We start from the raw sequence: 23,246 nt of genomic DNA, 5'->3' as shown, positions 1-23,246 counted from the left end.
TTGCAGGCAGGGGCACCCCCTCCTTGCCTTTGTTAAATCCAGCTAATGTCAGTGGAAGAGACAGACAGGATCTTGGACATGCAGTCTTTTAATCAGGTCTGAAACACAAGAAGCAATCTTCAAAGGACAGCTTATGCTGGGCTAAGAATCACAGAATCACAGAATCACAGAATGTTAGGGATTGGAAGGGACCTCAAAAGATCATCTAGTCCAATCCCCCTGCCAGAGCAGGAAAACTTAGGTGAGGTTACACAGGAAGGCGTCCAGGCGGGTTTTGAATGTCTCCAGAGAAGGAGAATCCACAACCCCCCTGGGCAGCCTGTTCCAGTGTTCCGTCACCCTCACTGAGAAGAAGTTTCTTCTCACATTTAAGTGGAACCTCTTGTGTTCCAGCTTGGACCCATTACCCCTTGTCTTACTGTTGGTTGTCACCGAGAAGAGCCTAGCTCCATCCTCGTGACACCCACCCTTTATATATTTATAAACATTAATGAGGTCACCCCTCAGTCTCCTCTTCTCCAAGCTAAAGAGACCCAGCTCCCTCAGCCTTTCCTCATAAGGGAGATGCTCCACTCCCTTAATCATCTTTGTGGCCCTGCGCTGGACTCTCTCCAGCAGTTCCCTGTCCTTCTTGAACTGAGGGGCCCAGAACTGGACACAATATTCCAGATGAGGTCTCACCAGGGCAGAGTAGAGGGGAAGGAGAACCTCTCTGGACCTACTAACCACCCCCCTTCTAATACACCCCAGGATGCCATTGGCCTTCTTGGCCACCAGGGCACAGTGCTGGCTCATGGTCATCCTGCTGTCCACCAGGACCCCCAGGTCCCTTTCCCCTACACTGCTCTCTAATAGGTCATTCCCCAACCTGTACTGGAACCTAGGGTTGTTCCTGCCCAGATGCAAGACTCTACATTTCCCCTTGTTATATTTCATTAAATTTTTCCCCGCCCAACTCTCTAGCCTGTCCAGGTCTCGCTGGATGGCAGCACAGCCCTCTGGCGTGTCAGCCACTCCTCCCAGCTTGGTGTCATCAGCAAACTTGCTGATAGTACACTCAATTCCCTCATCCAAGTCATTGATGAATATATTGAACAGTATTGGTCCCAGAACTGACCCTTGAGGCACTCCACTAGATACAGGCCTCCAACCAGACTCCGCCCCATTGATCACAACTCTCTGGCTTCTCTCCTTCAGCCAGTTTGCAGTCCACCTCACTACCCGATCATCCAGTCCACTCTTCCTCAGTTTTGCCATGAGGATGCTGTGGGAGACGGTGTCAAATGCTTTGCTGAAGTCGAGGTAGACCACATCCACTGCTCTGCCATCATCAATCCACCTTGTTACGTCTTCATAAAAGGCTATGAGGTTGGTCAAACACGACTTCCCCTTGGTGAAGCCATGTTGACTGTCCCTGATGACCCTCTTATCCTTGATATGTCTTAAGATGGCACCAAGGATAAGGTGTTCCATCACTTTCCCAGGGATGGAGGTGAGGCTGACCGGTCTATAGTTGCCCGGGTCCTCCTTCTTGCCCTTTTTGAAGACCGGAGTGATATTTGCTTTCCTCCAGTCCTCAGGCACCTCTCCCGTTTCCCAAGACTTGGCAAAGATGATGGAGAGCGGTCCAGCAATGACTTCAGCCAGCTCCCTCAGCACCCTCGGGTGCATCCCATCTGGACCCATGGATTTATGGATGTCCAGATTGCTTAATTGCTCCCTAACCCAGTCCTCATCAACTGAGGCAGACTCCTCCATTGCCCTGCCTTCCTCTGGGGCCTCAGGGGTACGGGGCTCCTCAGGACAGCCTCCGGCAGAGTAGACAGAGACAAAGAAGGCATTCAGTAATTCTGCCTTCTCTGTATCTTCTGTCACCAGGGCACCCACCCCGTTCATCAGTGGGCCTACATTGCCTCTGGTGTTAGTTTTATCTGCCATGTATTTGAAGAACCTCTTCCTGTTGTCCTTGACCCCTCTCGCCAGGTTTAACTCTAAGGAGGCCTTAGCTTTCCTAGTTGCCTCCCTACATCCTCTGACAACAGCCTTATATTCTTCCCAAGTGGCCAGCCCCTCCTTCCATGATTTGTAAACCCTCCTCTTCCACTTGAGTTTGCCCAGCAGTTCCCTGTTTAACCACGCAGGTCTCCTGGCTCCCTTCCTTGACTTCCTGCGCATCGGGATGCACTGATCTTGAGCTTGGTAGAAGCAGTCCCTGAAAGTTAACCAACTATCTTGGGCGCCTTTACCCTCAAGCAGCCTTGCCCACGGGATTTCCTCCAGCAACTGTTTGAAAAGGCCAAAGTCGGCCCTGCTGAAGTCCAGGGTTGCAATTCTGCTCGGTATTCTGCTCCCACCACAGGAGATTCTGAACTCCACCATCTCATGGTCACTGCAACCAAGGCAGCCCCCCACCTTTACTGCTTCGACCAGACCCTCCTTGTTAGCGAGGACGAGATCCAGCAGCGCACCTCTTCTAGTCGGCTCCTCCACCATTTGCATCAGAAAGTTATCGTCAATGCACTGGAGGAACCTCCTAGACTGAGGCTGGCTGGCTGAGTAGTCCTTCCAGCAAACATCAGGGTAGTTAAAATCCCCCATAACAACCAGAGCCTGTGACTGTGAGGCCACGCTCAGCTGCCCGTAGAAGGCCTCATCAACTTCCTCACCCTGATCTGGTGGCCTGTAATAGACACCCACAACAGTGTCACCCCTGCCAGCCTGCCCCTTAATTCTCACCCACAGACTCTCAACTCGCTCCTCAACCGCACCTGGACAGTACTCTATACATTGCAGTTGCTCTCTCACATAAAGAGCAACTCCACCACCACGCTTGGCTGGCCTGTCTTTCCTGAAAAGGGCATAGCCATCCATGACCACATTCCAGTCATGTGAGCTGTCCCACCATGTCTCTGTAATTGCCACCAGATCATAATCTCCTGACCGAAGACTTGTTCTGACTTTAATTAGATATATATCAGCCAGAACATCTCTAGAAGAAAAGGTATTTAGTATTCATGGCATACAAAGGATATGTGATGTGGTAGATGGAAAGAAGTTATGAGGTATTTGTCTCCAGTGAGAGAGTGTTCATTCTCTGTAGGACATGAAGATGGGAGAGGAGATGGAGCAGAGGGAGAATATAATCAATTATATTAAAAAAACCCTGGTATTGAGTTTGTAGTTTTAGTATCCAATAGTCTTAGACTTTCTTTTAAAAATGTGAGGTGTGGCTTTTCTGCTATTATTGAATTAAAGGACTAAAAATGTCAAAGCCTTTGCCCTTTCTGTGCGTAGCAGTAACTGAAACAGGGCTTGTAGTGTTCAGTCTTAGGGACTGAAAAATCTGTGGTAGATAAGTTGTACTTTTCAATGTATATTGATTGCTATTCTAAAAAGCATCATTCGGTCACTGCATATCTGGATACCTAAATACCTTTTGACTGGTAGCTGCATTTTCATTAATAGTTGTAAAATTCTATATGATCTGTTTTGAAGTCTGCCACATTAGATCCTCATGGTAGAAACATCTGAAGAGGTCAGTTTGGTAAATAACTGGACTGGAATTAACAGAGAATTAGAATTTAACAGCCAGCATGTTTAGACGTGACTACTTCTCTACAGCACTCATGGCGCTCTTGGTAAAACGGCTAGAGAGGGATGTCACTCCATACCTGGGTAATTGTTCTGTAAAGACAAGTACCTGAAGAGCGTTTGGGTCAATATATTTTTTTTTCCCCCTCCCATCCCTCATTACTATGATTTTAATTGGAAACAGCTCTTTGTTCATGTAAAACTAGCATGAAGTCCTTTACTGAAAGACAGTGATGTCTTTGTATCAAACAGTGCCTGTTTCAAACTGTTACGCTTGTCTTTGTTTAATTGGACTTGCCAAGGTTTCTTAGAGGATGAAACTTCTATCAGTCCTCCTGTGAATCACTTTAACATGCTGTCTCTGAGTATAAAAATCTCCCCTTTATGAGCAGGTGGAATAATATGCTAGCTGGATTCTGATATTTATTAACTTTTAAGTCTTTGAAACCTGGAAGAGAGCATTGAGAAGCACAGAATTTACAGATGTATGTACATGTGTCACTTTTATGTTCATTGTGAAGTCTTTATTGAGCATGCAGGATCTGCGCATTTTGTAGCTGCTATGTAACTTTGAGAAATGTTGATACTTGTAAATTTGCTGTTAGAATTGAAGCATTTACTAATAATATACTACAAACCGAACATTAAAGAGGTTACTCAATTTGTATCTTACCATAGCTAACTGATGCTGTTAGGTATAGAAAGTGCAGTTTTTCCTCTGAGGCAGGGTTAACTGCTGAGCTGCAGTCCAAGCACCTGCGACTCGACTGCCCTGAGTCCTTTTCACAATTTGTTGCTGACTCACTGGGTGACCGCGAGTAGACCTCTGCCCTTGGCATATGCTGATTGCAAAGGAGAAGTACTAGCAATGACCTGTGGTGTTATTCGTGGATGATGAGTTCTGTGAAACTGCAGATTTGATGTAAATGATTTGTTTTGTTTCATGTTTTATTAGCCTTATGATAAGCCCTGTGTGTTGGTAATAAAAAGGAAGATAGGGCTATATGTGTCAAGGGTCAGAAAGGAGGGAACTGGGATGGAGGGTGTTGTGGTTTGATTGCGGGGTGACAATAGAACCGTGGCAGATGTATTGTTAACCTCCTCTCACCCCACTTCCCCCTCCAGCCCCTCCCTCTCCCCCCTTCCCACTAAGGACAGGCGATTGGAAGGGAAAGGAGGACAGAGAGAAGAGAGTTGGAAAAATTAAAAATGTTTTACTAATGCTACCAATAAAAATAGAGAAAATAATACAAAATATACAAAACCAATCTTGAAAGTCCCGACAGCTGCTCCGGCAGATGTGGGGCCGGCACCCGAAGTCCTGGACTGGATTCTGCAGCCAACCGGAGCTGGATTCAGCCTGTCACTAGCCCTCAGTTCGCAGGGACAACTTGCAAGGTCCTCTCCCAATGTTGGCCATAAGGAAAAGGGACGAGATCCTCGTGATCCCCCACTTTTATATGAAGTATCGCGTGAATGGGATGGGATACTTTAGTTGGTCGGTTTCAGTTCACCTCCTGCTTGCACATCTCGCGGGATGCATCATTATCAATGACCTTGCATTCCATTGCTATGTCTACCAAAACATGTATCTAACTTTCAGGACAACTGCAGTTAGTAAGAAGACTTTAGCTTACAGGGAAATTCACTAAAAGAGAAACTTGTTTTTAACAAAACCAGGACAGAGGGTTGATAAGTAGATTGTAGATAAGGTTTTGAGTGACTTTGTCTTTGCATTCCTAGATTTTTTAGAGTATATGCTAGTTGATCCTGCAACACTAATTCAAAGTTATTAAGAGGGCTGTGTTTTAAAAAGCAATAATAATAATAAAAGCTGGTGCTAGTAACTTAAAAATAAAATTTCTCTCAACTTAATTTTACTTCTAATTTGACTAGGTATGGCTTTTTGTATGCATACATGTCTGTGCTTAGGAATACACATCATCTGGAATTAGTAGCATTATGGTGGACTGTCACTGTAATGGGTCTTTGACACCTTATCTACCCCTTCTTGATAGATAATCTTATATTCTAGCTTTCCAAATCTTTGACTTCTTTTCAATAGCTACTGTTCTTCTTTTTTTTTTTGAACTAACTGTCCAAAAAATATTGAGTTACAAGGGTTTGTAAAAACAGCAGCCTCCAAAGCCAGGAATTTGTCTCAAATTAGTAGAAGAAATTAAGGGAAATACTGTGTGACCCTACAAGGTCATTGTAACATTGTAAAGCAGAAGCTTATACTTTCTAGTTGTTCACATGATACGGAAAATAAGAGTTATTTTTGGAAGTTGAAACCTTTGGTTTTCCATCGTGTGAAGGACATACAAATACATGTAATTGTCTTACCAGTGACAGATATATGAGGAATCCTTGTTCAGGCTTTACGACTACAAAATCTCTAATATCTGAAATCGCGAAGAAGAGAGTTAGTCCAGGAGTTATATTCCCTTTGAGGGCCAGTCTAATCGGTGATCTTACATCAGCAATCTTGGTCACTTTATCAAAGTGGTAATGAATGCTGTGTGTGGTAGTGGGGAGGAAAAATAGCCTTGTAAACCTTCATTACTCCAGACTATGTCTTTGAGCAAGCTGTATAAGAGCAAAACAAAATAGCTTCAATTGCTGGGTCAGTCCAGGGCACAAAAAATGATATTGAGCAGCTTGAAACTGATCTGGAAGCAGACTACTGCTAACAGAGAGGAATGGCACAACATCTCCATTCTTACCCCCTTCAAGGTGTGAGTTCATAGAGTCTGTGTGGGCTGAGCTCCCTGCTGGTGAAGCACCAAGCAAACAGAGCAGGAGACATCAAGCCAAGGCATGAGAGTGGCACCAAACAGTAAGTGGCTGGAAACTCCCCCAGATCTCTGTATCAGGCAGCAAAGGCTGTATAGAAAGTTTGTCGAAGTGTATTAATTTGTTCTTAAAAGTTCTTGAGTAAACTCGCTGGTATTTAAAACTGTATAAAGAAAAGAATATTCCAGCTACTTTCTTAATGCACTCAACACTGCTCCTATTGAAGTGCCAAGAACACTGATTTTTATCCTTTGCTCTAGATGATGTGGTATGGATGGTTGTATAATACTTTGACATTCCTGTTTCTCTTGCATTTATATACATCCTATGGTAATATAAACAGTAATGCTACACAAGTAGAAGGATAGTCTATTTTTGTAAGGTTTGAGGAGTCTAAGTCCTGTTAGCTGTATGGAACCTATCTAGAAGGTAATTTGGTGTGAGAGAAGCAGTCTCAGAGGGGAGACTTCAGGAAGCAGGCTGGCTTCTTTGGCAGACTTGAGAACAAAAACAGCCCACAAACTTGTGTAAACAGCCTGAGAGATGTCACCAGTCTCAGCCTTCAGCAAGGAAATCTGAGTTGGGGAAAATATTTTGTGATGAATGTTCCATTTTTTTTTTCCTTTTTTTTTTTTTTTTAAATGTATGAAAAGGCTAGTTCTTACTGTTAATGAGACTCTGTAGTCTCTGGTCATGCTCACTAAAAAATTGTTGAATCTGTTTTTATAAAAAAATATATAGAACATTAGCATGCTCGATATTTAATGAATACAGAATGTCATTCATAACTTTGATTATTAGTTAATTATTGGTAGTCTTTAAGGAGATAATTTCACATGCATAACTCTCCGCCACCCAATTACTTCATCCTAGTCATCTTAATTACAGAGAAAGTTGTTGTATATCTTTATTATACATAAGAACTATGTAACATAGAGAATATAGATCTGCCTACTTTTACACACAAAATCAACAGTGTCCTGCAGTTTACATACCAGATTTTTCACAAAGTCTAGTAAATACTGTAATTAACTTATTTTCCAAGTGTGTTTTATGGTGTTAAATTGACTATACATGCAAGTCACATTCACAATCTTCTGAAATACCCACTCAAGAATTCTTACTGCTTCCAACTTCAGGAAAAAAAAAAAGAAGAATAGGAAGACTTTTCTTTGCACTGACAATCCAGTTAAAACAAGGTGGCAGGAAAGATATCAATTCCTGTGAAAGCACTGCTGCATGATGCACTGCCTACCAGCCATTTTTAGGCCTTCCGTCTGGGAATTGTGGCGTAATAATCTGCAGTAAGGCAAAATAGAACAGCACAGAAACTAATTTCAATTGTTAGACCTATTTTTGGTAGTCCACCGTTGTTGGCAGAAGTTTAAAGGAATCCCAAGGAGTGACTTGATATTGGAATCCCAAAGCAGAAAGCTGTAATATAGAGGAGGCAGGAAAGGGAGTGACAACTTTTAAGTCTGTCATTGTTTCTAGTACCCAAATAAAAATTCTGTGTTTCATCCACCAAAGACATATTTTGCAATAAAACCAGCAGATTAAAACAAATCAGGAGAGTTTCCATCAATGTTCCTTGTTGCCATTGAAGAAGTGTTTGTAGGCAAGAACTTGCTTCTTATCACGTCTTTGATTTCTGCCATGTCAACTTCCAGGGTGATATTAAAAATAAGAAGTATTAGTAGGAAAAGTTCCTAAAGTCACTCTGTCCTCTCCTCTTTAGGTTTGTTCAGTATATAAAGGACGAAGATGGCGGTTGCGCATTTTACTAAGTGTGCATTGCTGAGAACATGTAGAATATTCTATAAATGTCATGCCATGGTGTTTTTTTGCTGCTAAGTCTCTGTGTTGAAAGGGGATGCCACTGTGGCGTGATCTGTGCTTTTTCTACCCTTGGCCATGATGTAGTCACTATGTTTTACATTGAAGCTTCCACTTATATTGTCTTTGCTTTCTGATGATTCTTTTAAATACCATTTTTTCTATCTGCTTTTGATGCAGCCGCAGCAGAAGGCATCACTTTTCTGGTTGTAATGTGGTGTATTAGGTGGAGACTGATTGGGCAAAAGAGAGAGCAAGTGATGCATATTGGATGCAAGTGTCTGTTGCTGATATGTTCTGGCTGTCGACATGTCAAGCCGCATTCATGAAGGACTGCATCTGTGCTGCTTTATTTACGCACAAATGAATTCTTTGCTCTGCTGGAAATCCAAGGGTATGTGGTAGCAAAGCAAATATCACGTTCTTGAAAATCAAAGACTAGAGGCATGAATGGAAAGATGCAATCTTCTTGCATGTAATTTGTAAGCATGGCAAATATATGTCTTACTGAAAAATTATAAATCAAATGAATACTACAGATATAAAGCTTTAAACTGGAAAGCAAGATATGGTAGTAAAATGTAATGGGTTTTTGGAAAGAAGTGTGGTTTTTTAATACTTGAACATTTGGTGATAAGAAGGAACCCCTTCTCTCCCTCTTTCAACTGCCGATTAGAATAACTTCTGACGAAAAGCCAATGGTAATGTACATTCCTGTTACAAAGCATTTGCCAAGCAAAATTTCTAGCAACTACTGCAGAGAACTCACAGATGTGCTCAGCACTGTATTCCAAAAGGAATTGCCTTCTATTTGGGTCATCCTTGTCACTGCCTACTGTGCTTGTGCTTAGTCATTTTAAGACCAAAACACCTTGTTTCCAAAAGGTCTTCAAAATGTGGATCAGCTGTACAAGGATATAGAGAGGCTTTCTGAAGTATTGAGGGAAACTACTTTGCTGTCACCACATGCGAAGGATGTGATTGTTGTTTATCTTATTTTTCTGCTCTGAAGATTAGAGCTGGACCCTACTTGTTCCTGTTTGAGGTGTGGAAGACAGGAGGGAGGATGATTTACATACTTACCTCTTTCGTATTGAAAAAGGAGTTGACATTATTCCTTCCTCCCCCCACTCCCATTGGTAGTCCTCAGACACTGCATGTATGGGATGTATGTGACATCACCAAATTACCAGGGGAACTGTCTCTAAGATAGCTAAAGTCTCTAAAAGAGATGCCCATCTTAGTAGGTTTGGGGTTTGTTTTGTGTTTTTTTGTTTGTTTGTGTTTGTTTATTTAAACCTTCTGCAAGGAGTGCACTTTGTTTAAGAGTTCAAATGGACTAAGATGTCCCATATGAACAGATCTGGCCAAAAATCTCTGAGAATCTGAGTGCTTTGCCAATTATGGGAATCTAAAAGGTGGAGGTTGGCATCAGGGTTTACTCTCTTACCTTTAAATTTGTGTTGTTCTCAAGGTATGGTGCTACCTGACATGATGGAATAATGTGTGAGAAAAATAATTTTCACCAAAGATTCTATGTATTTCAGTTTCTAATAAAAACCAAACAAACTTGGACACTTTCAGGCCTTTCGTAACTATTTGGAAAGTATTGACGGATTTGCAAGTCATTGCCATGTAAACAGAAATAAAACCTTCATTTTTATAACACTGAACTTTCGTCTAGAGAGCCATTACATAATAAAGCACATAACTGAATCGACTTACTTTGTTTAGCATGTACTCCCATAACTACAGGATATGAATATGTTGGTGACTTTACTACATTGAGTGAAATTAGTCGTTTATTAACCATAAGCTCCTCTGTCAAATTATTTCTATAATAGTTTTAGTTCTTTGAGGAGTTGATGGCATACATGGTATATTTTGAGTTCTGAATGGATTTGAACAAATGTGATTATGTTCTGGTTTTTTGTAGATTAACAGATACATTTCCACAGCAACAGCTTCCCCTCTTTATCCTTTCCCTCTGCCATTAGAAGTAGATTCAGCTTAGCAGTTACTGGAAATGACAAATTAAGTATCCAATTATTTTAAGTTATTTTTAATTACCATATCTTTTAAGGAACTGTACTACTGAAGGATTATTGGGTTGTAGGTTCCCAGTGGTTGCTGGCAATTTGTTGTGAATAGCACTATAACAGCTTGTAATGGCTGGCATAATTGTTTCAGTTTTGCCATAGTTTCTGTAAAACTTATTGGGAAATAATCATCTTTTTAATCTCACTGGTATGCTATACCACTGAAACATCCATTTTAATTGAAATTGCAGGCTCTAGATCTATGTTCATCCTTCTTTCAAAACTTTTGTAAACAGTGTTCTCTTCACACAGGGAAGCCAATTGGCTAAAAATATTAAGGTACTTTTAATTTCCAAATTTACTAGAAAATTTACATACAATTCTTAATGACTAGTTTTCTAGAAGCAAGTTTGCTGATGACACCAAGCTGGGAGGAGTGGCTGACATGCCAGAAGGCTGTGCTGCCATCCAGCGAGATCTGGACAGGCTAGAGAGTTGGGCGGGGAAAAATTTAATGAAATATAACAAGGGGAAATGTAGAGTCTTGCATCTGGGCAGGAACAACCCCAGGTTCCAGTACAGGTTGGGGAATGACCTATTAGAGAGCAGTGTAGGGGAAAGAGACCTGGGGGTCCTGGTGGACAGCAGGATGACCATGAGCCAGCACTGTGCCCTTGTGGCCAAGAAGGCCAATGGCATCCTGGGGTGTATTAGAAGGGGGGTGGTTAGTAGGTCCAGAGAGGTTCTCCTTCCCCTCTACTCTGCCCTGGTGAGACCTCATCTGGAATATTGTGTCCAGTTCTGGGCCCCTCAGTTCAAGAAGGACAGGGAACTGCTGGAGAGAGTCCAGCGCAGGGCCACAAAGATGATTAAGGGAGTGGAGCATCTCCCTTATGAGGAAAGGCTGAGGGAGCTGGGTCTCTTCAGCTTGGAGAAGAGGAGACTGAGGGGTGACCTCATTAATGTTTATAAATATATAAAGGGTGGGTGTCACGAGGATGGAGCTAGGCTCTTCTCGGTGACAACCAACAGTAAGACAAGGGGTAATGGGTTCAAGCTGGAACACAAGAGGTTCCACTTAAATGTGAGAAGAAACTTCTTCTCAGTGAGAGTGACGGAACACTGGAACAGGCTGCCCAGGGGGGTTGTGGATTCTCCTTCTCTGGAGACATTCAAAACCCGCCTGGACGCCTTCCTGTGTAACCTCACCTAAGTTTTCCTGCTCTGGCAGGGGGATTGGACTAGATGATCTTTTGAGGTCCCTTCCAATCCCTAACATTCTGTGATTCTGTGATTCTGTGATTGTGGAATGAATAGATCTGCTAAAACTTAAATACGTTTTTAAATGTAGAAAACTTACCTGGATAACTTATGAATTTGAAGGTGTCGTGTGGTGATTTTTTTGTTTGTTTGGTTTTTAGTATTGAGATTTATACTATGCACATTTAGAAATAACTTTGTTCTAACTCTATTTTGTTGTCTTCTTGTTGGTCTGATTGCTATATTGACAAGTAAATTTTTGCTCTCTCTTAGATGTTTCTGCATTTACCTATTAAGATGGCAAAAACTTCTATTTCCCTGGTAGTCAAATGGTTTCACACTGCTTTCTTCTGACCTTCAGGAAGCAACAAAATGTTTTATGTGGAATAACAAGATATGAGTATATATACAAAGAGGACAACTCAGAAAAGGGTGATGAAGATAGGCTGAAGTCAGACATATCTGACGTCACATAAAGTAGAGTCTCTTAGCCTCCCTCTCTCCCTGAGGAGGCTTGTTACTGTATAAATATATTGAATTCCTCTTTTCTAACCTTCTATGCTCCTTAAAGATGCTGAGTAAGCCGTTTCAGCACTTTGATCTGCTGCCATGATCTGGCCCTAGCTGTGCTTTCATCCTCTTCAAAAGTGTTCCCTCACAGCAGAGAATTTTACCCTAAGGAAATGAGTATGCACATTTTTTTCCCATTAAATACTGCCTAGATGGCTGCCTTCATTGAATGAATAAATTATTCCCTGAGGATTTAGCTTTTAAGCCACCAGCAACAGAATTGACTCTGTAACCTTTAACAAACTGCTAGAAATGAGTGCTATACTTCTTAGCAAAGGAAACCATTTAGGAGTTATGTTTTTGGGACCAGTACCATTGGATGAAAGCCAGACATCTCTTAGATGAAGCACAGCTTATTGTGAAGACTTCAACCATGTACATGGTAATAGGTTTATCCATCATGTTTCAGTGATGTTCAGATGGGGTATCGTGTCTGGCTTTCAGCTCTTCTGCCCACAGGCCAGGGTCTTTGATCAGCTCTGTGTCATGTCTGCCAGCCCTCTGCTTTGGAGACCATGGTATGGCCGTGTCTGCACCAGATGTTGTTGGAATTTGTCCGCCTTTCCTGAATCGCTTTTACTCAGTCTTTGACTTTAAGATGAAAGGCATGCCATAACAAGGTTTATTGCTTAGGAGACTATGCTCTCTTTACTCCACAGTGTAAATAAAGGTGCTGTCATAGGTGTTTAGAGACTCCAGGAAAACTGAGGTAGATGATACTCACTAAGGAACTTGACTTTCTTTTATTTATTAAGCTTTCAGATTGTTATTTTCCATCAAGATAATTTTATTTCTGTAAATATATTTTTCTGAGCATGGGAAATATCAATCCAAACTAACATGCAGTGCATACCAACACAAATTTCAATGCTTCTTTTGTTTCCCGCTGTGATCAAAATATGTTGAAATATTATCAAGAAATGTGAAGTGAAACAATATCAAGCATTTGTGCATATCTTGATTTTTTTGTTTTCAGAGAGGAAAGTGTTGTCATTACCTTCCATGTACAGGAGAGCTATACACAGAAAGAAGAGTATAATTCAGGTTTTCTGAAATTTTGTCTTGTCCTCTTTTCTACAGGACATATAACTTCCTTATGTTGCTATATTTTTGGTATTTATAAAGATCCTTGGCAATGTCCAGTCTGTATGTGACAATTTACAGGTAGCCACCATGACAATTAAAGCCTGTAGTGCCAAAACAGGTAACGTGTTGAAATGGAATACAAATTTAGTGTTAGCTATGCAGAGTTAACAGTCTAGACTGACCTGGCTTAATTGTCTAGTAGTTTAGCAGCTTTCATCCTGCTTTCATCCATGAGGACCATCTAACAAAGACGACCATGAATTAGACTCTGCATATGTTCTTCTTGGTAGAAAGAAACCACACTTGTAATCTGGCATGGTATCTTATTCTGCTGCATTTTATTACCCTGTGTAAATATTTTTTCATCACACTGCTACCATTAAAGCTGTTAATCAAATCTGATTTGGATTAACTATCTTCTCTTTTGTTTAACAGATGATGTCACCAATATTGCTCAGAAATCTCTCCTTGCCGATGAAAAAGAGAACGTGCCAACTGGAGTAGGAGTCGTGGTGTGGAAAGTCCTGGTACAAACGTAGCTACTGACTTAGCTATTGGTGCTGCTCAGTCTTCAGCTCTTCAAGTTAAAATTCAACACAACTGCCTCAGAAGCCTGCAGACAAGAGAAAGGTACTGTGGATTGCCAGCATGTTGGTTGGGTAGGGAGGGAATAACTCTACGATACAGATATGATGTTATAAATGTATTAGAGACAATTTCATTTGAATCTTCAAGTTTGAAACTTTCTTTTGTACCAAGATTGACTTTAAACCCAATGAGATTTTTCAGGCAGTGAAGTAAACCAAAACTGTGCCAAGTTTTTGTCTTTGCTTTAATTTGCTTCTCTTTACATAGACACTTTCTATGTTCAGTGAATAAGTTTCTCAGTGATATGAACATTGTCTTACTCATGATTTTTCTTCATTAAATTTGTAAGGCATTTCCCCCCACCATGGAATCTAAAATATGAACTACAGAATGTTTCCCAGTGTCTTATGTTTATCATATGCTCGCTAACTTGACCACTGTCGTACTTCAGCTACATCTGTCACCATTAGTAAAGAAGATAGGCTTTAATTGCTTTGGTCTCAGTTGGATGCTAAGCTGCTTTGACAGACCTTCCCAGCCTTCTGTTGACTTCTATGTGTTTATAGTATATAGTCTGGGTATTCAGAAGGCAGCTATATATGCTATGCATAAAAGCACACCACAGTATTTTGGTTGCTTCAAGGGGCCTTCTACTGTATGGTGAAAAGTAGTTGTTTCCGCCTATTGGAGGAGGTATGGTAAGTGTAGCAGTTTAACGCAATGCCTAATTCCTGGCTTTTTCATCTTGTAGGAAAGCAGCGGTAGGTCTAGGAAATATCCTTTCCCAGTGTATATTTTGCAGTTCACGTATTGAAATTATTGCTTCTTTGCTCATGAACCCTACTGTTATGTTGAATATAGTGCACAGTGAACACTTTCTATTTCTGAACAAAAGGGTAAAATGTGACCCTAAGTAAAGCAAGTGCTGTGGGAAATGACTGCTATGGAGTGTATGACTGTTACTGAAAACTTCAAGAAGAAGAAGAGAGTAAAGTAAAAAATGTAGGGTACAGAACACGCTTTAGGGCCCGTGTGGGTAGTATTCGATTTTCTTCTGTGACACTCGAATACAGCTGATAGTTCATTAATATCTTTGATTTTAATGCTTCAGATAATTTCACTATAGTGTAGCCATTATAAACAGTGAAAAAATACTTTAAAATAATTTGTTGTTCCTTAATGTACTTAACTTTTACTATGGAGAAGAATTATGGTATATAAATTTGTTTTGGGGGCAACAGATAAAGTAATGTGACCCTAAATTCTCTCTTCTGTAATTGGGAATGCAGTTCAACCTTTACTGCTGACTGGGTTTAACTTTACGGTAAGTGCACGAGGAGCTTCAATCATAGATGTATCTAGAAAAAAAATCATTTCATATCTACTTTAAAATAAGAGAAAGTAGATTATGCTGATTTTGAAAAGAATAAAAATGCTGAACTCTAAAACCAGCTGTTGAGTATTATCATTTGGCTCTCTGCTAAGGTGAATGTGTCTTGTTTTTTAAATCTGAGAGAAATGCTATGTAAAGATTTTTTTTTTCCCTGTTGTCCTTTAGTCTGTCCTGTTCCTATACATTCAAACAGTTGAATATAAATTAACAAATTGATTTAGATGGAATCTTTTATTTAGCTGATTCTGTATAAAGAAAATGAAATGCTCAAAACATGAGAGCACCTTTAACAACTAGTATATTTTGGAAAGTGATTTTGTCATGTACAAATTATCTATAAGGATGTTTGCTACTATTTGGAACTAGCTTATGAAAATCTGATCAGAGGGATTTAATCCTCTGGATTGCTTATGCATGTTTGCCCAATGCTAGAGGTAACCACCCCCTTCCCTATCTGGTCCCTATTTGTCTTATTTGATGAGTCATATTTCTTGCATTTGCATGTCTTATTTCTTTGTCTAGACTGTTTCTGACATTTCCAAACTATCTCTTCAAAATAGTGATGTAAACACAGACTTTAATGCAGGAACAGTGCTGTTATGTCATGCAGATCTATGCAGGCACTTCGCTGTAGAGAAAGACTGGCTGCTTCTGTGAAAAATGAGGATTGCTGCAATGTGTTGGGTATAAGACTGGGCACATTTTTTAAAATGACTCTTTCTCTGTTTTGCTGACTGATCATGAAATTTTTCTCTCTCTCTTTAAATTGGCATAAATAGAAGTTAGATAAACTTTGAAATTACTTTTATATTTCCATTTTTTTTCTTAACATCCTTCAAACGATCCATCTGTGCTGACTAATCCTCTGTACAAATATTACTCATGGTCGCTGGATCTGTGATTACAGATCCATTGCTCTTCAAACACAGAAAAGAAGTACTAGAACCTGCTTGTGTCTGAATAGTTTCTCTTACTTGCAAATCTAACAAGGTAAATAGTACATTTGCGTAGCTGTACAGCTGCTGGCAGAATTCCCACACGCGTTTTACCATTAGATAAGACTGTGGCTGGTAATGGTCGTGTTGAGATAAGATAGGTAATGTTTCACTTAGTCATCTAAAAGTACTCATCCATGTGTTGAATGTTTGCAAGAGGTGTTGAAAAGAAAACTAAACAAGCTCTTCTGACACCTTGGAAAGTTCTCTTGTGTATATAAGCCTTGCTGTCCAGTATTAAGCATAACAGATCTTCAGGCTATTATGAAGCTCCTTGTCTATTCATAAATAGGTATGAATGGAAAAAGAAGGTATGAACTGTGAGAAACCTGTAGCCTACATGGTATGCATTCAAAAAATGGCAGTGAGACAACATGAAGTTGGCAGTTTTGACAATTCTTTCGGATACTGTCCTTGTAATACCTGGTGCTTTTTCTTGGTAAATAGGCTCTCTCATGCTTATGGGTATCTTTCTAGCTTTTTGTTTGTTTTTTCTCAGCTCTTCCAGTCAATTAATTTGTAAGTTCAATGGCTCTGCATGGCGTGTCATGAATATTCAATAACTTTGATAACGTGATCTGATTATGGAAATATATGGGAGGGTGTGGGGGCATTGTATCATTGTAGAAATATAGATTTCCAGGAGAATAGTTTTGAAGGACACAAATTATCTCAACACCTGAAACTTATTCTTTCTGGAGGAAACCCATCCTGTGCACATACACACATATTTATACATGCTTGTGTTGAATATGCTGTAAGAATCCTTGTTTCACTAGTAGTCTTAAGCAACAATATATTTTAAAAGGCACATTTATGTGTTGCCAAATTATGATCAGGTTGGACAATAACAATTGATTTCAGGTTGTTGCTCAGTAGCTCGGTGCTGCAGCTCTGCAACCAAATGCTGTAGAGTGGCATAATGTATTATTTTGAGCAAACTGCTTTCTCTCAGATTTTTGTTTCATTCACACAGACCTTTCTGCTCCTTTTCCACTTTGTGTGATCTCTTTGCACTTCTTCTATTTTATATGAAATTAGGAGTCATTATGCCTGAAAAATGTCACATACTGCAATGCTCCCATCTCCCAGCTGAGTTCCCTTTGTATTCAGTGTGAATGGTGCTCTGAATCTGTGTCAAAAGCTAAACTTTAATGCAAACTACTAGAAGGTCCCTTGAGTTTTTTTGAAAAGTTACTTCAAATGGAAATATATTTGGTAGAATCGTATTTATTAACATTTCCTATTTAAAAACGTATTAGTAGCTCTTGTGTGCATTGGTTATATCAGGAAACAGAAATGAGGAAAACAAGATATGAGGAAGAATGAGCATCTCATAGGACCATATATATGAGTATAGAAACTAAATTGAATACAACAGAGCATGTTAGCAAATACAGCCCACCACAATGAAGAAAAAACCCTTTCTGGTGAATATACTCTTTTGGATCTGGATGGAACCAAGTAGCACAAATATACTTCATGACTGCAGAATCAACAGAGTTCTGATTTGTGTTGAAAAACTGCTTGCTCATCAAAGATGTTGATTTGAAGGCACAGTATTAGCATGGGGTACCAGACGGTGTCATTTTCAGGTACTGTCCTAAGTTCTGTTTTATTCACTTTTTGAAAGTATTTTGATCTTGAAGAAATATGTTTTGTAAGCTCTGAAGTCTGAAACTTACTTCACTGATTGAATCTCTATGATCCTCTTTACCTGAATTATTTTTAGATGTTGATTCACTGTTTAGATATTGTATCTAAGATGTATTAAGCATTTATTGTCTGGAAAAAACCACCGTATTATCAAAACCAGAAGTGTTACTTGCTACTGAAAGTTTATCACACGTTTATCATTACAGTACCCTTGCCTGTATTCCCCAGCCCTGAAGACAGTACTAGTCCATGCTCCTGGAAGAATTCTCTCTATTTACAGTTTAGGAAAAGGAGATTAGAGAAGCTGATAATGCAAATCTGTTAGAGGTATGCATGTACAAGAGGGATTGCTATGTAGACAGAGTGATGGGTTTTATAGGTGTACTCTGAAGCCAGGACCATCAAGGATGCAAATCTGTTTTTAGTCCTGAAGGTGAACAAGATGGAAATATTGAAGGGAATGTGTATGTTTGTGGGGATCAGAATTAATTAAATCATTTGAATAGGAAGAAGTTTAAGTTTGATTAGTTGGCAATCCCTAAACACAGTGCTGTGCGGGCTTAATAAACTTCTTTACCACAACCCTGCTAGCCTGTGCACTACTTCTTGCCATTAAAACTAAGTAAAGTTTTGGCAAAGGAAATAAATTCTCGTTGACATCTATCTTACAACTAAGAAATGCAAAAGGGGACCGGGTGACGGAATATGCTGAGATGTAAATGACAATTGTGCAATCTATAGCAGAGACATTTGTATTGCTTCATTGAGGAGCTTGTGTTTCTTTATTGAGCAAATACTTTAATGCCTTCTTGTTGTTTCAGACAAGAGGTAGAAAGGAATGCAAAAAAGTTATAGTATTTTACTGTTCTTCTGAGCCTTACCCTAGTATTGTTTTGCTTTTGAGATCAGTTGCACTTTATTCCAACTGTTCAACAGTGACGGTTTAATATTTCTGTGCTTTTCAGGAAACTGTGGGGAGTTGACTTCCCATCTTTCTCAAGTAAAAGAACTTGTGTTAAACTGCTTGCAAGAGTTCAGTTGTAAAAATTTCCTGCACAAACATAATTTTATATTTCCCCTGCCATACATGTAGTGATAGATATGTGAATTAATTTTTTAAGTCAATGAAAGAGGAGCAGGGAGAGGGTGTTATATTGCTGGTGGAGAGCAGTTTCCAGGTCTGGTGGATTTTATTACAACCCAAGAAAAAAAGAGCAATTCGGTAGTAGAAAGGAGGTGGAGAATATATGAGCGTTTCAATTAACTTCCAACAATCAATCTAAGGTGAAGGCCTGCATATCTCAAAGACAACGTCTAGTAATTTCCTTTCTCTAATCCCTTACAACTTGGGAAGTGTTAGTGAAGACCTTTATGATGTACTGCTAAAAAAAATAATAATATATGTTTGTAGTATAGCCATTTGAACTGATATTCCCTGGGGAGTAATGGATGTGGTCACACTTAAGACCTCCTGGTTTACACATTGTTCACTGAATCAGGCAGCATTTCATCAGTTTCCTTTTCCTGTGCAAAGGCAGGGTATGCAGATAAAAACTAAATCTTGTGTGTAACTTTCAGCTTTCACCTCCCTTATTTTTTCTTCTTCCTCTTCTGATATGCACTTTCCTTTCTTCTGTCTGTGTGAACTGGTGGTTGTGAGGAACAAGCTGGGACAGACTCTAGGGTGCTGGGGAGTAACAGACAAACAGCAGATAGGACCCTTATTTAGGCTAGTGTTAAGAAGTGGGCTACATCACTGAGAAGATTAGTTCTATTCCTTTATTAGTGCCTTCTTAAGCAGGCTCCAGTCAGATAGTTCATTTGCCAGGATATATTCTACCACCACCCTCTTCCCTGCCTTCTTCATACTTTGGAAACAGGTAGTTAAAGCTACTATAGCTACTGTAGCTTTGCTGTTTAGGAGGTAAAAAATTGCAGTGCTACTGTCATAGCTGTGATAACCTTAACATTAAAGCAGAATTCAGAGATTCACCTAAAGTTTAGGAGATGATGTGTGATAGGGAAAGAATAGTTCTTTCGGCAATATCTATTTCTGTATTTTTCCACTGAGTCTTCATTAAGACTAAGTGTGTCTGTAAAGTCACTGTCAACACCCTTGAGTTTTGAGGCTTCCCTCTGCCATTGCTTTTAGGGAATGAGGTGGGGAGACAAACAGATCTGAATACTAAAATGAATTCACAGCAGAAATTATATGAATATGAGTATATTTTTATACAACGGCGCAAAGTTAGGATTGCTACTCCGTCCTATTTACATGATATTTACATGATATTCCAACTTTTGTCTGTGGTCAAAGGTGATCTACAGAATGATTTAGATCTTGCAGAAGACAGCCTTCTTTGCAGTCACCGTGGGAAGAAGCAAGTTGTGTTCATCAGGAGTGACACATAAAAAAATCTTTCATTCAGCCACAGGGACTCCTGTAAGCTTTAGGTGACATGTCTTGGCCTCAACTTTATGTATTTTACAGTTTTGATGCATGTATGTGGACAAAAGTATTTTCTGCAAGTCTTCATGGCCACCACATTCAACTCTAACTATCTTCAGAAAGCACATTCATGCTTCTATTGGCTGACTTGCCAACAACCTTTCCAACAAGCCTGGCGTGGTTTGAATTGAATTTGCTGGCAGTCACCAGAAGAATATTTTATTGGTAGCCTTCTCACGGTGGTGAAGCATTTTCAGTTCATGGATATTGGAGGATGGTTACACAAAGAAAGTCCTTAGTTCACAAAGTTTCTCCTCTGTACTTTTCTTGTGCTTTTTCATGCTCGTCTGTGCCCTGTTTAAGCTGAGAAAGAAATGAAAGTTTGCCTCCAGGTTCTTGCTGTGTTAGTATCTAGCTGTGCATTTTACTGACTGTAGTTTTAAGCTGCTGCACTGCTCCCTTGTAGAATTGAGCGAATTGAGAGATGAAAGAGACTATTGTCTGGCTGAAATATCCAGTTTAAATATTTTATCCCAGGTGATGCTCTTCCATCAGCCTGTACTGCAGAACCAGAGGGACTTAAACTCTTTTTACTCCAATGTACCTTTCACTCAGTAATACTTGAAATGCCAGCACTAGCTGGCTGATTTTAGAGCACTGTTAGGAAAAAATTGACAGATATTGTGAGGGAACTGTAGTTTTGTGGGACACTGAATTTGATGGTTCCTGCCAACTAACAATTGTAAACTCTTGCTAGCTTCTCATAAGCCCCATTTCTTATAATTGCTACCCAGTGTCTGTCTTCAGAGTATCTTTATAAGGTAGGCAAGTCTAATGCCTATTTTTCTGAGAGATTAAGTGATTTGTTCAAGGTCGTACAAGGAATCTGTGATGGAAGTCTGGATGCAACCAAAATCCATCAAGCTTTAGCCCAGTGTGTTGCTCACAAAATAATATTATTATTATCCAGTTAAATGTGAATGTGGGATGTCTTACTTCAAGTAAGCTGAAATTGAGCAGGAGACCTTGATAGTGGCAGTCAAATGTAAATTTGAGGTCCTAAATTCCTGAGGGCAAGTAGACACTTTTTGAGGATTCTGTGACTCTTCAAAAATAAAACAACCGCACTGTCAGGTCTGTAGTGTATGTATTTTGATCTCAGGAACTGTGGAACTTGGCTTTAAAAGTGGAGCATGATGGCATTTTATCAGTCCTCTTGTATTACTGGAACAGGCTGACATCTTCATTTTGGCTGAGAACCCTGATTTTAACAACAATATTTATTGAAGTTAAGCTGGCCCTTGGTAGGTGAGAAAGTTTTTTCATTAAACTGCTCTGTGTTATATCTTTCTTTATTGTGCTGACTGATATGCGTGTGCTGCTCTGCACGTAGTTGTGTAATTCTTCTGCAACGGGGCAGTAAGGTGGGAATGTGGCCTGGCTGGTACAATACAAGGTAGCTTGCAGGTTTAGGAAAGGTGATTAATTGCACACAAGGATTATTGACATCAGAGACAGTAGAATCAAATCATTCCACCTCTGTTTGCTTCACTTTTCAGCTGGTAACTAGATCACATCCAGATATACCTTTTCTCCTCTTTATACCTACTTGACCTCTCAGATCTGTCCTATTGATTATAAAGTAAGTATTCGACAAAGTATTAGACTACCCCAGTTTTTCTCCCACTGAGGTTCCACCTGTCTCTCAAGTTGTCAAATTGGGAACCTGAACCTCTCTCCCCAAGCCCAGCAGATGTCTTGCACATTTTCTACATAGCTGCCATCTCTGAATTTTTTGTTTTTCCAGTTTCAAGTTTTAACTATTCTAGTCCTTTACAATAAAAATACTACTAATAATGATGGTTTTAAAAAAATATGAAGGAACCTTACAGCAAAAAATGGATAAATAATTAAACAAAAGCAGTCCTGTATAATCCAAAAGCCTAAATCGGGCAGGATGACTGATCTGTGGGTTGTCAGTGACAATGAATACAGATATTGGAGTCTGTCTCTGTATTTGCCATTTATCTAACCCTAATTGGCAGATGCTACATCTTGCCCTTTCTTCCTGCTCCTGTTTTCACTCTTAAATACTGTGCTTTAAAGGGAATACTGCTTGTCAGTGGAAGCCCAGGGATTTCCCTTCATCACCCGCAGGGTACCATTGGAAGAGCAGGAAGCTGGACATAGGTCGTGCTAGACCGCAGGTATCTTGTCAGGTCTCCTGCATGTGCTTGAAAGAAAGAACCTGGCACAGAGATCAGAGGAACATCTCTGCCTTGAGCTGCCTCTGGGATTGCAGATAAACCAGCACCCAAAACGTCTCTTAACTCTGTAACAGGACTAAGTTTGGAAGGTTGTGGAGGAATGGCTTTGTTTTATTATTTTATTTGCAGTTGAACTTTGCCTTTTTGTGCTATTTTTTTTTAATATTATTTTGTGCCACAGGGCTTCTATTTGTAGCAGTTTGTCTTTTAATATGGGTGGCAGAGTGATTTTAATGACTAATCCACAAAACAGAGCTACAAGTGAAATTGGGTAAATATTGGTAAAGAATAATCATTCATTGAAGCCAATGAATATTTTTATTTACTTTAAATGTCTGTGATCAAGCTCATCACTTTTCAAAGGGAGATTCAAATCAAGGTTTCTGTAACTCCTAGTATATTAAAGTGTTGTGTAGTGCAGAAAGGAAGTTGCAGAGTGCACCTGCATAGGGTTTTGAATGGGCCAGCCGACCCAAAGGATGTATGTGGCAACAGTGTTTTGGAGGAGATCTGGTTCACTGTCTCTCCTGGGAGGTTGTAGTGGAGTCAATGCTTTCCAGCACTTCTCTGCATGAAGACTATGTGATATTGTAAGGCAGCTGCACTGCTCATTGAGCACTATGTAGATGTCTCCAAATGAGCTGTGGTGTTGTGCAAACACATTTGTTGTGCTTTTCGTTCCCATCTCATTATGTGAATTTGTCATTTTGATTGTTCTCT

General features: G+C 39.9%; 1 protein-coding gene across 1 annotated transcript in view; it reads left to right on the top strand.

Annotated features, from left to right (window-relative positions):
* The first annotated feature begins 16,391 nt into the window (after positions 1 to 16,391).
* JAKMIP1 (janus kinase and microtubule interacting protein 1) overlaps positions 16,392 to 23,246 on the top strand; it is a 91,118-nt gene continuing 84,263 nt past the window's right edge. The window contains exon 1 of the mRNA XM_065633200.1: positions 16,392 to 16,465. The gene's annotated coding sequence lies outside the window, so the exon portion shown is untranslated. The remainder of the gene's footprint in view (positions 16,466 to 23,246) is intronic.

The sequence above is a fragment of the Caloenas nicobarica genome, chromosome 4 (genome assembly GCF_036013445.1).
Source record: "Caloenas nicobarica isolate bCalNic1 chromosome 4, bCalNic1.hap1, whole genome shotgun sequence".
Lineage (NCBI taxonomy): Eukaryota > Metazoa > Chordata > Aves > Columbiformes > Columbidae > Caloenas > Caloenas nicobarica.
Note: the sequence above shows the minus strand (reverse complement) of the source record. Positions and strands in the feature narration are given on the sequence as shown.